Genomic DNA, 12,161 nt, shown 5'->3' with positions numbered 1-12,161 from the left:
CAGTTCTCATAGGTGCGCTCCAAGAGCTCTTAGAAGGCATCTTTGGTCACATCGTCTTTCTCTCCCGTCGGGGCGTGGACGCAAATGAGCGATATGTTGAAGAACTTCGCTTTGATGCGGATTGTGGCTCGACGTACATCCCCCAGGGTGAATTACAGTACTCGAAGTCTCCCTTCCCCACGAAGCCCACACCGAATTTGCGCTCCTTTATATGACCACTGTAGTAAATGCCACAAGGACCTACTTGCCTCAGAAGAAATGCTCAATTCTGCTATTTTCCATTCCCCTGATGTTGAATGTTGGTGAAATCCGATAATAATTTTTTGTGGTGAAATCCTCTAATCTTGACGAGTACCCTCCAAAAAGGGGAACGTTTTGACAATCGGCACACCATGAACATTCTCTATAATCAATGGTCTCTGGTAATATATAGTTCGGAGCTTAATTTTTATTCAACGCTCAGCTCTGTTCAAGCGCTACTGTTAAAAATTTCTCCTTCTGAGTTGCCCAGAAATATTTTTACGTTATCTTCACTGTGAACCTTCTCATTCATATACATACATACATACGTTCTCCGGCCAAGATAAAATTACTCCTTCCGAGCTAGCTGTGGTGAAACACGCTGAACGCATTTTATTAGCTTTTGACAATACACGCTTGTTCGTAGTTGGACCTTCTCTATAATTTACGTTCTCTGGTTCTACTCTTTCGCAAAACAATAGGATGCGACACCGCAACCACATTTTCGCGTTTGAACAGACTCTGACGAACGACACAACTTGTTTTATTGAGTTACCATAGAAATTGTTGTATAGTGCATTGTCATTATAATGCTATTCTGTGTTTTATTTTGAACACTTTTTTCTTGTGTAGAAAAATCGTAAAGAAAAAAATGGTAGAAGAAAGAATTGAAAAGTGAACAGCTAGCATAGTAGTGATTTGTACGTGTTTGGGAAGTGTATTGTTAAATACATAAATTTTAAATTTGTGCATACATATGTAATTGTGAAAGAGGTCTATATCATTATAAAAAATTAAGTAATTTACGCTCATTCCCCAAAAGAAGTTAGAAAACCGCAGAAGTTTTACAAAACTTATATATGTATATTATATATGTATGTATATGTATTGTAAATACTGAAGTCACTGTAAAGTAAGATATTGAAATTCGTTGTGTATAATAATTACATTTATTTTGTGCAGGAAAGCGCTAAAGAGAATAGTGTTCCTTTAAGTGAAAAAAGTACATAACAAAACTAAAGTAAAAACAATACCATGTGATTTAGATATTTCAAAAAACCCTAAAAGTGTTAGAAGATATGAATCGTAACCTTGTCAATGGCAAATGCAGATAATGAATATATGTATTTCCCGCATATAAGTATATTGTATGTACTTTTGTACACATACATGCAATTACATATAATTTTTTGGTAAATATATGGAAGCGATTTAGAATAGCATCCCCGAATTTCGGGGTTAAAAGGGTTATGTACGGATAGGGGAGGTCCTCCAGATTAAGAATATATATACATATATATACATACATAGTTGCCGCTGACTTATGGTTTTTGAGATATTTGCATTTAAAGTTAAAAAAATAAACTATTTAAAATGCGTGTTTCTCCGATTTATAATGCATTTTACACTTATATTTTTAACCTTTATATTCACTAACACTTCACTAATTCGCTTCTAATCATTTATTTTATAATAAATAGTGCAAAAATAACTTTAATTCCATATCAAACTTTAGTTAAAATCCATTTATTAATAAAATAAGAAAATGGTTGTAAACAAGCAAAACATTAGTGTTATCATATGTTGTAATGGAATAAAAATAAGAAAAAAGAAAGATTATGAAGTCATAACTAAATTCATTATCGTGTGATGTAAAGAAAAACATTTCAGAATTCTCATTATCTTGATAAATCCCGGTGTTGGATCGGCCAGTGTTATATTTTTTTAAGCGCGGCCGAAGGCCGCCAACGCAAAAAAGAATTCAACGCAAAAGAACTGAGGGCACAATTCCGATTTCTTTGGCGCCGCGATTTGAAGGTACCGTTGGAAAGAGGAAGTCCTCCTGATTAAAAAATATATAGGGTTATACATAGGTACCGCATACGCTTAGTTTACGAGATATTCGACCTTAAAGTTCAAAAATTCCCAAAATTCGAACATTTCAACAAGCGATTTTACCACATTAAACACACTTTACTCACATTTTTCATTTCAAATTAATTAAATTAAACTATAAACTTTTAAATAAATCCACATTTTACACTTTTAACAGTCTTTTCACCGAAGAAATCTTTATTTTAACAAATAAGGAAGGGCTAAGTTCGGGTGTCACCGAACATTTTAAACTCTCGAATGATAAAGTGATAATCGAGATTTCATTATCCGTCATTTACATATTTTTCAAATACCGTATTTGTGTAAAGTTTTATTCCTCTATCATCATTGATTCCTAATGTATGTATATACTCGTATTATACATAGAAGGCATCAGATGGAATTCAAAATAGCGTTATATTGGAAGAAGGCGTGGTTGTAAACTGATTTCACCCATATTTCGTACATGTCATCAGGGTGTTACGTGAATATTATATACCGAATTTCATTGAAATCGGTCAAGTAGTTCCTGAGATATGGTTTTTGGTCCATAAGTGGGCGACGCCACGCCCATTTTCAATTTAAAAAAAAAGCCTGACGTTTTTTGTTAGTCGGTTAACGCACTTTTAGTGATTTTCAACATAACTTTAGTGTGGGAGGTGGGCGTGATTTTTATGCGATTTCTTCCATTTTTGAACTGTATATGGAAATGCCTGAAGGAAACGACTTTATAGAGTTTGGTTGACATAGTTTTTCCGAGATATGTACAAAAAAATTTGTAGGGGGCGGGGCCACTCCAACTTTTCCAAAAAAATTACATCCAAATTTGCCCCTCCCTAATGCGATCCTTTGTGCCAAATTTCTCTTTAATATCTTTATTTATGGCTTAGTTATGACACTTTATAGGTTTTCGGTTTTCGCCATTTTGTGGGCGTGGCAGTTGGCCGATTTTGCCCATCTTCGAACTTAACCTTCTTATGGAGCCAAGAAATACGTGTACCATCATGATATCTCAATTTTTACTCAAGTTACAGCTTGCACGGACGGACGGACGGACAGACCGACGGACGGACAGACAGACATCCGGATTTCAACTCTACTCGTCACCCTGATCACTTTGGTATATATAACCCTATATCTAACTCTTTTAGTTTTAGGACTTACAAACAACCGTTATGTGAACAAAAGGCACGATTCCGATTACTTTGGCGGAGGGGTAAAAAAACCGAATTTCCGTATAAATGGGGTATGTACGGATAGGGGAGCTTCTCCAGAGGAGGAATATCCAAAAATAATGTAAAAATTACTAATTATTTTTTCTATATTAACTATAAAAAAATACTTTCTACATATGTATATGTGTAATACGTAAATTATGTGACTGAAGTACTTTGGCGAAGTACTCTTTTCTGCGTGGGCGGCCTTCGGCCGCGCTTTAAAAAAATAACCCTGGTCGAGCGAATACCCGGGGTGACTGAAGTACTTTCGCGTAGTAATCCTACCCGGGGTGACTGAAGTACTATCGCGTAGTACTCCTTTCTGCGTTGGCTAAAAAAATAACTCTGGCCGAGCAAATACCCGGGGTGACTGATGTACTTTCGCGTGGTACTCCTTTCTGCGTTGGCGGCCTTCGGCCGCTCTCTAAAAAAATAACTCTGGCCGAGCGAATACCCGGGGTGACTAAATACTTTCGCGTAGTACTTCTTTCTGCGTTAAAAATAAAAAAAGATATTGACTTTTTCTTATAAAGTGGTGAAAGTGGTTATATTCTTTGGTTATTATGCACTCATATTCAAACAAGATTTAAGTTTTCGTTATAAAATTTATACATTTTGGTTATTATATCTGTCAGCAATTTCCATTTATTTTTTATGATACATTGGTTTGTATTTTAGGTGACGATATATTTAAAATATGAGTTTTGGATATAAAGTGGTTATATTTTACGGTTATCATGCACTCACACATATTGAAACAAAATTTGAGTTTTCGCACTGTACTGTAATAGCCTTGACAGACGGCAGCGTTAATCCGGATTAACTGCGCACTTAATCAGATCCAAATTTGTAGGTGACAGACGGCAGCTATGCGAGTTTGAAACTCTCATAAACAGCTCATTGTCCTTTTTATAATATTTTCAATGAAAATTGATAGAAGATAAACATTACGGTTGTTAGCCGACCAATTTTTACCAAATCATTTTTTATTACAAAAGCATATCAACACATTATTTTTAAAACTGCATCATAACATAGAAATTTTATTGGCATTATATTGAGAATTTGATAAACAGCTGTCAGGGTTGCTTGTATTTCATTCACAATAGATAAAAATTGGCCATTTTTAACAATGTTGCCAACGAAAATCTCACAAACTCCCTAAAATTTTGAGAGTTATTTTTGGATTCAGCAACGGAGTTAGCTGTGGTAACTCCTGAATTAATCCCGAAAAATGCAATTAATCTGGTTTAACGCTGCATTATTACAGCAAATTGAACAAAAGTTAAGTGTTAAATAAAAGTTATTTTTGCATTATTTAATATAAATTAAATGGTTAGAAAGGAATTAGTGAAGTGTTAGTGGATATAAAAGTTAAAAATATAAGTGTAAAATTTATTATAAATCGGAGAAACACGCATTTTAAACAGTTAATTTTTTAAACTTTAAATGCAAATATCTCAATAACCATAAGTCAGCGGCAACTATCTATTCTTGATCTGGCGGACCTCCTCTTTCCGTACATAACCATTTTAACCCCGAAGACGGGGATGCCATCTAAATCGCAGTCTTCCCCGATTTCGGGGTTATCGGTATGTACGGATAGAGGAGGTCCTCAAAATCAAGAATATATATATATATACATATGGTTTTAGAGATATTTGCTTGTTTCTCCGATTTATAATGGGCTAAACACTTATATTTTTAACTTTTACATCCACTAATTAGAACCGAATTAGTGGATATAAAAGTTAAAAATACCTTTGTTTTGTAGTAAAAAGTGCAAAAATAACTTTAGTTCCATATTTAACTTTCTTTGAAATCCGTTTATTGATATAATAAGAACACGTTTGCAAGCAACCAGAGCATGGCACGATTCCAATTACTTTGGCGGAGCAGTAAAAAAACCGAATTTCCGTATAAATGAGGTATGTGCGGATAGGGGAGCTTCTACAGAGGAGGAATATCCAAAAATAAAAATAGCTTATACTTTTTAAAATATTTACGATTAAAAATTCAAAAATTTGCACTAATAACACATGGTATTTCTCTATGTTTTACTAAATTTTTCCACGTTTTTCACTTCGTATATGTAAATATACACTCTAAACATTGAAATAAGTTCACATTTCACATTTATTTTGTAATTTTTCAGCTAAGTTTATTCATTTAAAAATCACTTATCAAATTCTTGGCTGAAAAGTTTAGAGTGTTTATAATTCCGAGGAAAACCATATATTTTTTTAAAGGAGACTTCAGTCACCCCGGGTATTCGCTCGACCAGGGTTATATTTTTTAGAGCGCGACTTAAAGCCGCCAACACTGAAAGGAGTACTTTGCTAATAAAGAAAAAATAATCACGCGGAAGTACAAACAAAGAAAACGCTGTCGTTGAAAAATCCTTCGTATTTGGTTTTTAAGATGTGGCAACGCCCGTTTTCCTCATAATTGTAAACACTAACCTTCTCAGCGATTAGTGTGATTTTTAAATTAATAAATTTGGCAAAAACAAAAAGTGAACTTATTTCAATGTTTAAAGTGAATATTTCAATATATGTACAAAGTAAAAAATGTAAAAAATTTAGTTAATTTATACCATATAATTGTACCTTTTATACCGAAATTCTTTTTCAATTTGTATTACCTTGATAAATATGTTTTATATTTTCCCCAAGTATTATTTGTTTTCTTATTTTTTTGATTCTTTTGTAAAATATATACCTAAGATAACTTTGATTATTGGTTAGAATGCAACTCTTATGTTATTGTCTGAATTGTACAAAAATTAGATATTGAATAACAGTTATTTTTGCATTATTTAATATAAATGCTTGCGTCAAACAATTATCACCAAATGCCTTTTCCAAGATTCTATACGTTTCAGCATCAAAAATTTGATTCCGCACACAAAATTTAATGAAATTTCTTTGTTGAATAATTTCACTCAACTTAAAAATCGCTGAATGTACTTTATGTACTTTAGAAAGATAAGCGTATACCAAACACTAATGATTATTTTGATGTGACATTTGGCACAGCTGTAACTGACAGTCATACTAATCTCGAAAAAAATTCTTCGAATGGGTTTTCTGACCAAATTTAAATTAAAAAGTCTTACTTTTTTGCCACACAGTTGCCTCTGGCTTATGGTTTTTGGGATATTTGATTTATAGTGTTATATTTATATGAATTTTACACTTATAGTGTTAACTTTCATACCCACTTACATTTCGGTAAAAAAAACTTTATAAATTAGAGAAATACGCACTTTAAAAAGTTGAATTTTTGAAATCACAAAAACCATAAGTCAGCGCAAACTACACTTGTGGCCCATAAAAACGCACCACGAAGTATAATTGAATTGCAATTTGTTTATAAAGGTAAAATATTAGGCCCATTTTTATTTGTATACCCACATAAAGTAAATTAGTTACCCACAAATTTTTTCTCGAAAATAGTTTTTATATGAAATAGACAATTAAAAAAATTGAACATGTGAAGTTAATTTAAAGTGGCTACATTATTTTCACTTCGAATAGTACAAATATAGTTTTCACAATATAATCTTCTAATAACGAGTCGTTCTACTTCTAGCCTCAATAACTGCCTTAATCCTTGAAGGGATGGAATTCACTAGGACCTCAACCGATTTCCTTATAACGGGACAATACTAAACAAGTTCTAAAATCTTTGTCAATTGACTTTTATTTGTTGGCTTCTGTTTAGCAACTTCACATTTCTTTATGTGCAATAAGTGCTTAATAGAGTTCAAATCGGGAGAGTTCACAGCCAATCTAAGCGTTGAATCCTTAGTTCGTTAAATTTATCGGCCAACTAAAAATAAAATTTCGAGCTGATTAGGATCATATACACCAATATTGTATAGATGTTTTATACACGATTTGTTTCCAATCAAAACTTAACCATTTTGCACGATGGTTTTGCGCTGAATCATCCTGGAGGATTAAGCGATCTCTAGAAGGATATTGCCCTTCAATTGTGGGTACTAAAAAATTGTTTACCACTGTCGCATATTTTTGTACATTCATTATTTCATCAACAAGGTATAGAGGTGCGAAAACATGGTATGAAAATCAGCATCAAATTATTTGTCCTTGAGAAAACTTAATTTTCTTTACTACATAATTATCGAGGAACCTCTCACTATTTGAACGGCGCACGTAAAGCAAAATTTGTAAGCTTAGCAAATTAAATTTAATTTCGTCAAACAACATAATCTATTGCCAATCATATTAATGCCAATTTTGATATCTTATAGCTCATTTACGACGTGCAGTCTTAATTTTTTATGTTAATAGTGGCTTTTTAGCAAGGCGTCATCTCTAAGCAACGACACTTAAGCGATCGTCTCAGTGTGACTCCCCGAAAAATCATTGATTTTCGAGTTTTTTGTTTTTATAAAAAAATACATACATACATTCATTACGAATGCAAAATTATAAAAGGTAAATAAATTGTTGAAATGACACGTAAAAAAAGTCCTGTACGATGTTCATCATTGCGGCCGCAATTATGGTCTAAAACAAAAATTTCGAAACGATTATTAATCTGTAGGAAAGTCGTTATTGCGCCATTGAAGCTTTTTTGTTTTTTAAATTTTTTTAAAAGTAGGAGATGTTGTTGTTGTTTTAACGGTTATCAATCCCCGTTAGGATGGTAAGGGTTATCTGTGTTGTCATCGACGTCATCTAACGAGGGGCCCAGGAAATGTGCTGTTTCGACGGGGTCGGACCAAAGGGAAAAGGGTGTTAGATACATACATATGTACATCGGGTATGCCAGGGAGTTTAACCTGCTACAATATCCAGAACGAAGCTGCGCTAGGGTCACTCGCGTTTCTCGCGGCAACTCGAGCTCTTCGTCTGCGATGGGTGGTGGTTTGACTCCAAGAACGTCATTCACGGGAAGGGAGTCGGTGAAGGTGTTAATGGCTCCACTGTGAATGGCAGTTAGTACCTGTCGAATGTCAGTTGCGTTCGAAGTTCGGTCGGCGTACTGTACGACGTCGTCGACGTAGTCAAGGAAAGACCTTTTGATGCTCCCAGGAGGCGGTTCCGCTCCGAGCAGATGGCTGCAATGGTGATTTCTACGAAAACATCCTAGCAGGAACTACTTGGAGAGGAGTTCATTATGCTCTTTAACTGGGAGCATAAGCGTCTCACTGTGAAGGTGTTCGATAGGAGACATCAAAAGGCATCCCGTCGTCGTCCGAAGTGCAGTATTTGGCAGGTCTGGAGTTTCCTCATCTGCGTACTACTGCATCCAGGCGACCGTATAGGTGTTGCGTAGTTGACTACCGGCCGCCCGATTGCCTTGTATGTTGCCAACAACGTTTTTTGTACTTTGGCGATAATCGCGGTCGTATGGGGAGTGAAGGAGCCAAAGGTTACACCTAAAATTAGGGTTATTGACAGTCGGAATTTTCACGCCATCGACTGCAATATTGAGTTCAAGTCTATACTTCTTCGTCCAGTTCGTAAAAATGGACGCTGTGGATTTGGTGGGGGAAAGTGTGAGGTTCCGTACAGTGAGGAAACGAGAAAGGTCGGAGAGGTAGTTGTTTACCTTTGAACACGTGCCATCGATACCATTGCCCGACGTTAATATCGTGCAATCATCTGCGTACGAGGTTATGGAAACCCCTCTGTTGGCTGCGGGAGTTTCGAGATGTAGAAGTTAAACAGTAACGGGGAGAGGACACCACCTTGCGGAACCCCCTCTTTAATTCTTCTCAGTTTAGATGTTTCACCTCGAAATAGTACGGATGATTGACGACCGTTCAGGTAGTTCATGGTCCACCCCTTTAAACCTGGAGGGAGCGTGGTTTTCTCAATGTCCTGCAATAGCGTTGTGTGGTTGACTGTGTCAAAAGCTTTTGACAAGTTCAACGCTACGAGGATCGTTCTCTCACAGGCTGGTTTCTGGTTGAGGCCCCGAACTATCTGAGCGTTTATGACGCTAAGTGCTGTGGTGGTGCTGTGCACTTTTCGGAATCCATGCTGGTGGATGGCTACGCTCAGGTGGTGAGTGAAGGCCTCAAGTGTCTTCACTACTGGGGAGAGGAGAGTTATCGGACGATAAGATTCCCCTTTGTTGGCGCGTTTCCCAGGTTTCAGTAGTGGGACCACTCTTCCGACTTTCCACACATCGGGTATTTCAAGAGTGGTCAGCGACAGGTTGAGGACCTTGGTGAGATAACTTACTCCCGTCGAGCCTAGCTGCTTTAGCATTAGCATGTTAATTCCATCAGGGCCAATGGATTTAGAGGATTTTGCTTTGTTGATGACACTCTGAACCTCCTCATCGGTGAAAGTAAGTGGCGCGCAGTCGTTTGGCATTTTGCGCAGCCGACGGTTAACACATCTCTTGGCTTTGTCTACCGAAGGGTGCAGTGTGAACTGCCGGCTGACCATTGAATTGAACTTCAACTCGGTCGTCGTGTCTCTTCGGTTTAGACAAAGCTTTGACAGTAGCCCAAAGCTTACTCACACCGCTGGAGAGGTTGCGGGACTTGAGGTGCTCTATCCATTTCGTCCGCTTATGTTGATTTACCATACGCCGAATCTCCAAATTGAGATCCCTTATTCGGGGATCCCCGGGATCGGCATGGCGTAAGGGTTCGCGCTTGTTAGCTAAAACGGCTGCTTCGGCTGTGAAATTGTGGCGGATTTCCGCTGTTCTTCCAGCCGGGATGAAGCGAGCGGTAGCTACTGCGATCACCTTGCGGAATCGACGTTCGCCAACGCATATGTCGTAGGAATGCGTATAGCGTTGAAGGTGCTCTCAGTAAATTCTGTGAAGCCGACCCAGTTAGCTTTATTAAAGTTAAGGAATGTACAGTTTTCCACAGAAACGAAATCAGGAGGTTTCTCGATCGAGATAATTATGGACAGATGGTCTGATGGGAGAGTTAGCATAGGTCGCCAGGTTATGCTATTTATCAGACCACCGCTAGCAATGGTTATATCGGGCGAGCTATTACAGGTGACCATAACTCTGGTGGGGGCTTCGTCATTCATTGTGCAGAATGTCGAGTCGTCAATCTGTTCTGCCAGCTCCATCCCCCTACTATCATTTGACAAGTAGGGATGCCAAAGATCGTGGTGCGCGTTAAAGTCGCCTAGTACCAAACGGTTTTCACCACGAAGTAGCGCGCCTATATTTGGGTGATACCCTGTAGGGCAACATGTAACTGGGGGGATGTATATATTAAATATTTCGAGCTCGACATCGCCTGACCGGATAGCTATACCCTGACATTCTAAGGTAGTATCCCTGCGGTCGATGTCTTCATCGATTAGACGATACTACATGGTGTTGTGTAATATGAAAGCTAGGTCACCACCATAATCTCGCTTGCGATCTTTACGTATTACGTTGAAACCGGCACATCTCAGAAGATCTGAGCGGCTGTTTAGTTTGGTTTCTTGGAACGCAGCTATCAATACGTGTTCCCGATTCATAAGTGCAACTATCTCCTCGATCTTACTCTGGCCGGAACACGCCGGGAAGTGACACCAGCCAGTGCAGGAATTGCACTTAACTGATGTAACGCTCCGACGTATGGCGGTCTGACACACGGAACAGACTGTGCGAGGAACCAAGAGTAGCTGATTGGTTCTCGCACGAGGATTGGAGTGGGATGAAGATTTGGCTCCTAGGGACCGTGGAGGTCCTCGGTTGGCCACTCGGGGTGAGTGGCGGCGCAGCGCGCAAACTATGTGCAGATTGCACAGCCGTAGAGGCTAGTGTCGCAGTATTGCGTAGGCAACATGGGGCCACGTAACTCGTGGTCCACTCCCTGTGAGTCTTAAGATCTGAGCAGGTCTTAAGATGGCTCCATCCATTGCATGTATTACACCTAACCGAGGTGGAGTTTGAATGGAGCCTTTTTGCGCAAACGCAGCAGAAAAATTCCTCTGGGCCCGGGTTGGACTCAATGCCAGCACGAGTCAGGAGGATACGGAGCAACCCTGCTGCAAGGCATTGCTCTCAATGACGATAAACACAAATCAACACTCACCGATTCAAACGGGGTTAGATCTCCGAAAAAACAGCCCTTGGTCGGATGAAATCCGAGTCAATTCCGGTGCGTAGAACCGGCTGTCGTGGGAATTGGAAAAGTGAGAGATCGTCCCTTTCGCTTACCTTAGGGATGAAGAATTCTTCGATGCCAAAGTTAACGAAGAATTCTTCGATGCCACAGTTAAAAAAGAATTCTTCGGTGCCAAAATTAACGAAGAATTTTTCTATGCCAAGGTCAATATTAGAATAGAAAAAATTGCATATTAATTTTGCTTTATTTATGAAAGTACATGTTTTCGTTATGAAAATAAGTATTTATTATATGTATAAAAAGGAATGGTTTTATTTAAATTTAGTGGCTGAGTCTCTTTTCGTTTTTTTTTTTTCAAGCAACGAGACTTTTTTGAATTTGGTGAGCATACTCCGATTCAGTGAAGCCTTCTACTTTTACACATTCTACAAAAAAAGTTGAAACCGTATATAGTTATAAATTTCCTTCAATGATAAAAACACGAAAAACTTACCAAATAGTAACGCATTAAAGTGCTTCACTTTCTTCATTTTTAATTAGTTTTCTCATATGCCTTTTCGAGAATATTCTTTTATTACTTTATTCAAAGTCTAAACACAAAAATAAGCAAAATTTTGATTAAAATAGCAGCTCACCTAAACACAACCAACTTTCTGCAAATTTTCTTCAAATGCTTGACGATTTGACCATGTAATGAAAATATTTACATATAAATTTTGCGCTTGTATTTGTTGTTTACATATTGTATTGTA

General features: G+C 37.5%; 1 protein-coding gene across 13 annotated transcripts in view; it reads left to right on the top strand.

Moving 5' to 3' along the window:
• The first annotated feature begins 890 nt into the window (after window positions 1–890).
• LOC126764886 (RNA-directed DNA polymerase from mobile element jockey) overlaps window positions 891–12,161 on the top strand; it is a 224,903-nt gene continuing 213,632 nt past the window's right edge. For 4 of the 13 annotated variants that reach the window (XM_050482546.1, XM_050482543.1, XM_050482539.1 and 1 more), the window contains exon 1: window positions 891–1,153. The gene's annotated coding sequence lies outside the window, so the exon portion shown is untranslated. Of the gene's footprint in view, window positions 1,154–1,203; window positions 1,434–12,161 lie in introns of those variants that run through there. The other 9 variants (XM_050482553.1, XM_050482540.1, XM_050482549.1 and 6 more) reach the window with 7 other exon arrangements.

The sequence above is a fragment of the Bactrocera neohumeralis genome, unplaced genomic scaffold, assembly GCF_024586455.1.
Source record: "Bactrocera neohumeralis isolate Rockhampton unplaced genomic scaffold, APGP_CSIRO_Bneo_wtdbg2-racon-allhic-juicebox.fasta_v2 cluster10, whole genome shotgun sequence".
Taxonomy (NCBI): Eukaryota; Metazoa; Arthropoda; class Insecta; order Diptera; family Tephritidae; genus Bactrocera; species Bactrocera neohumeralis.
Note: the sequence above shows the minus strand (reverse complement) of the source record. Positions and strands in the feature narration are given on the sequence as shown.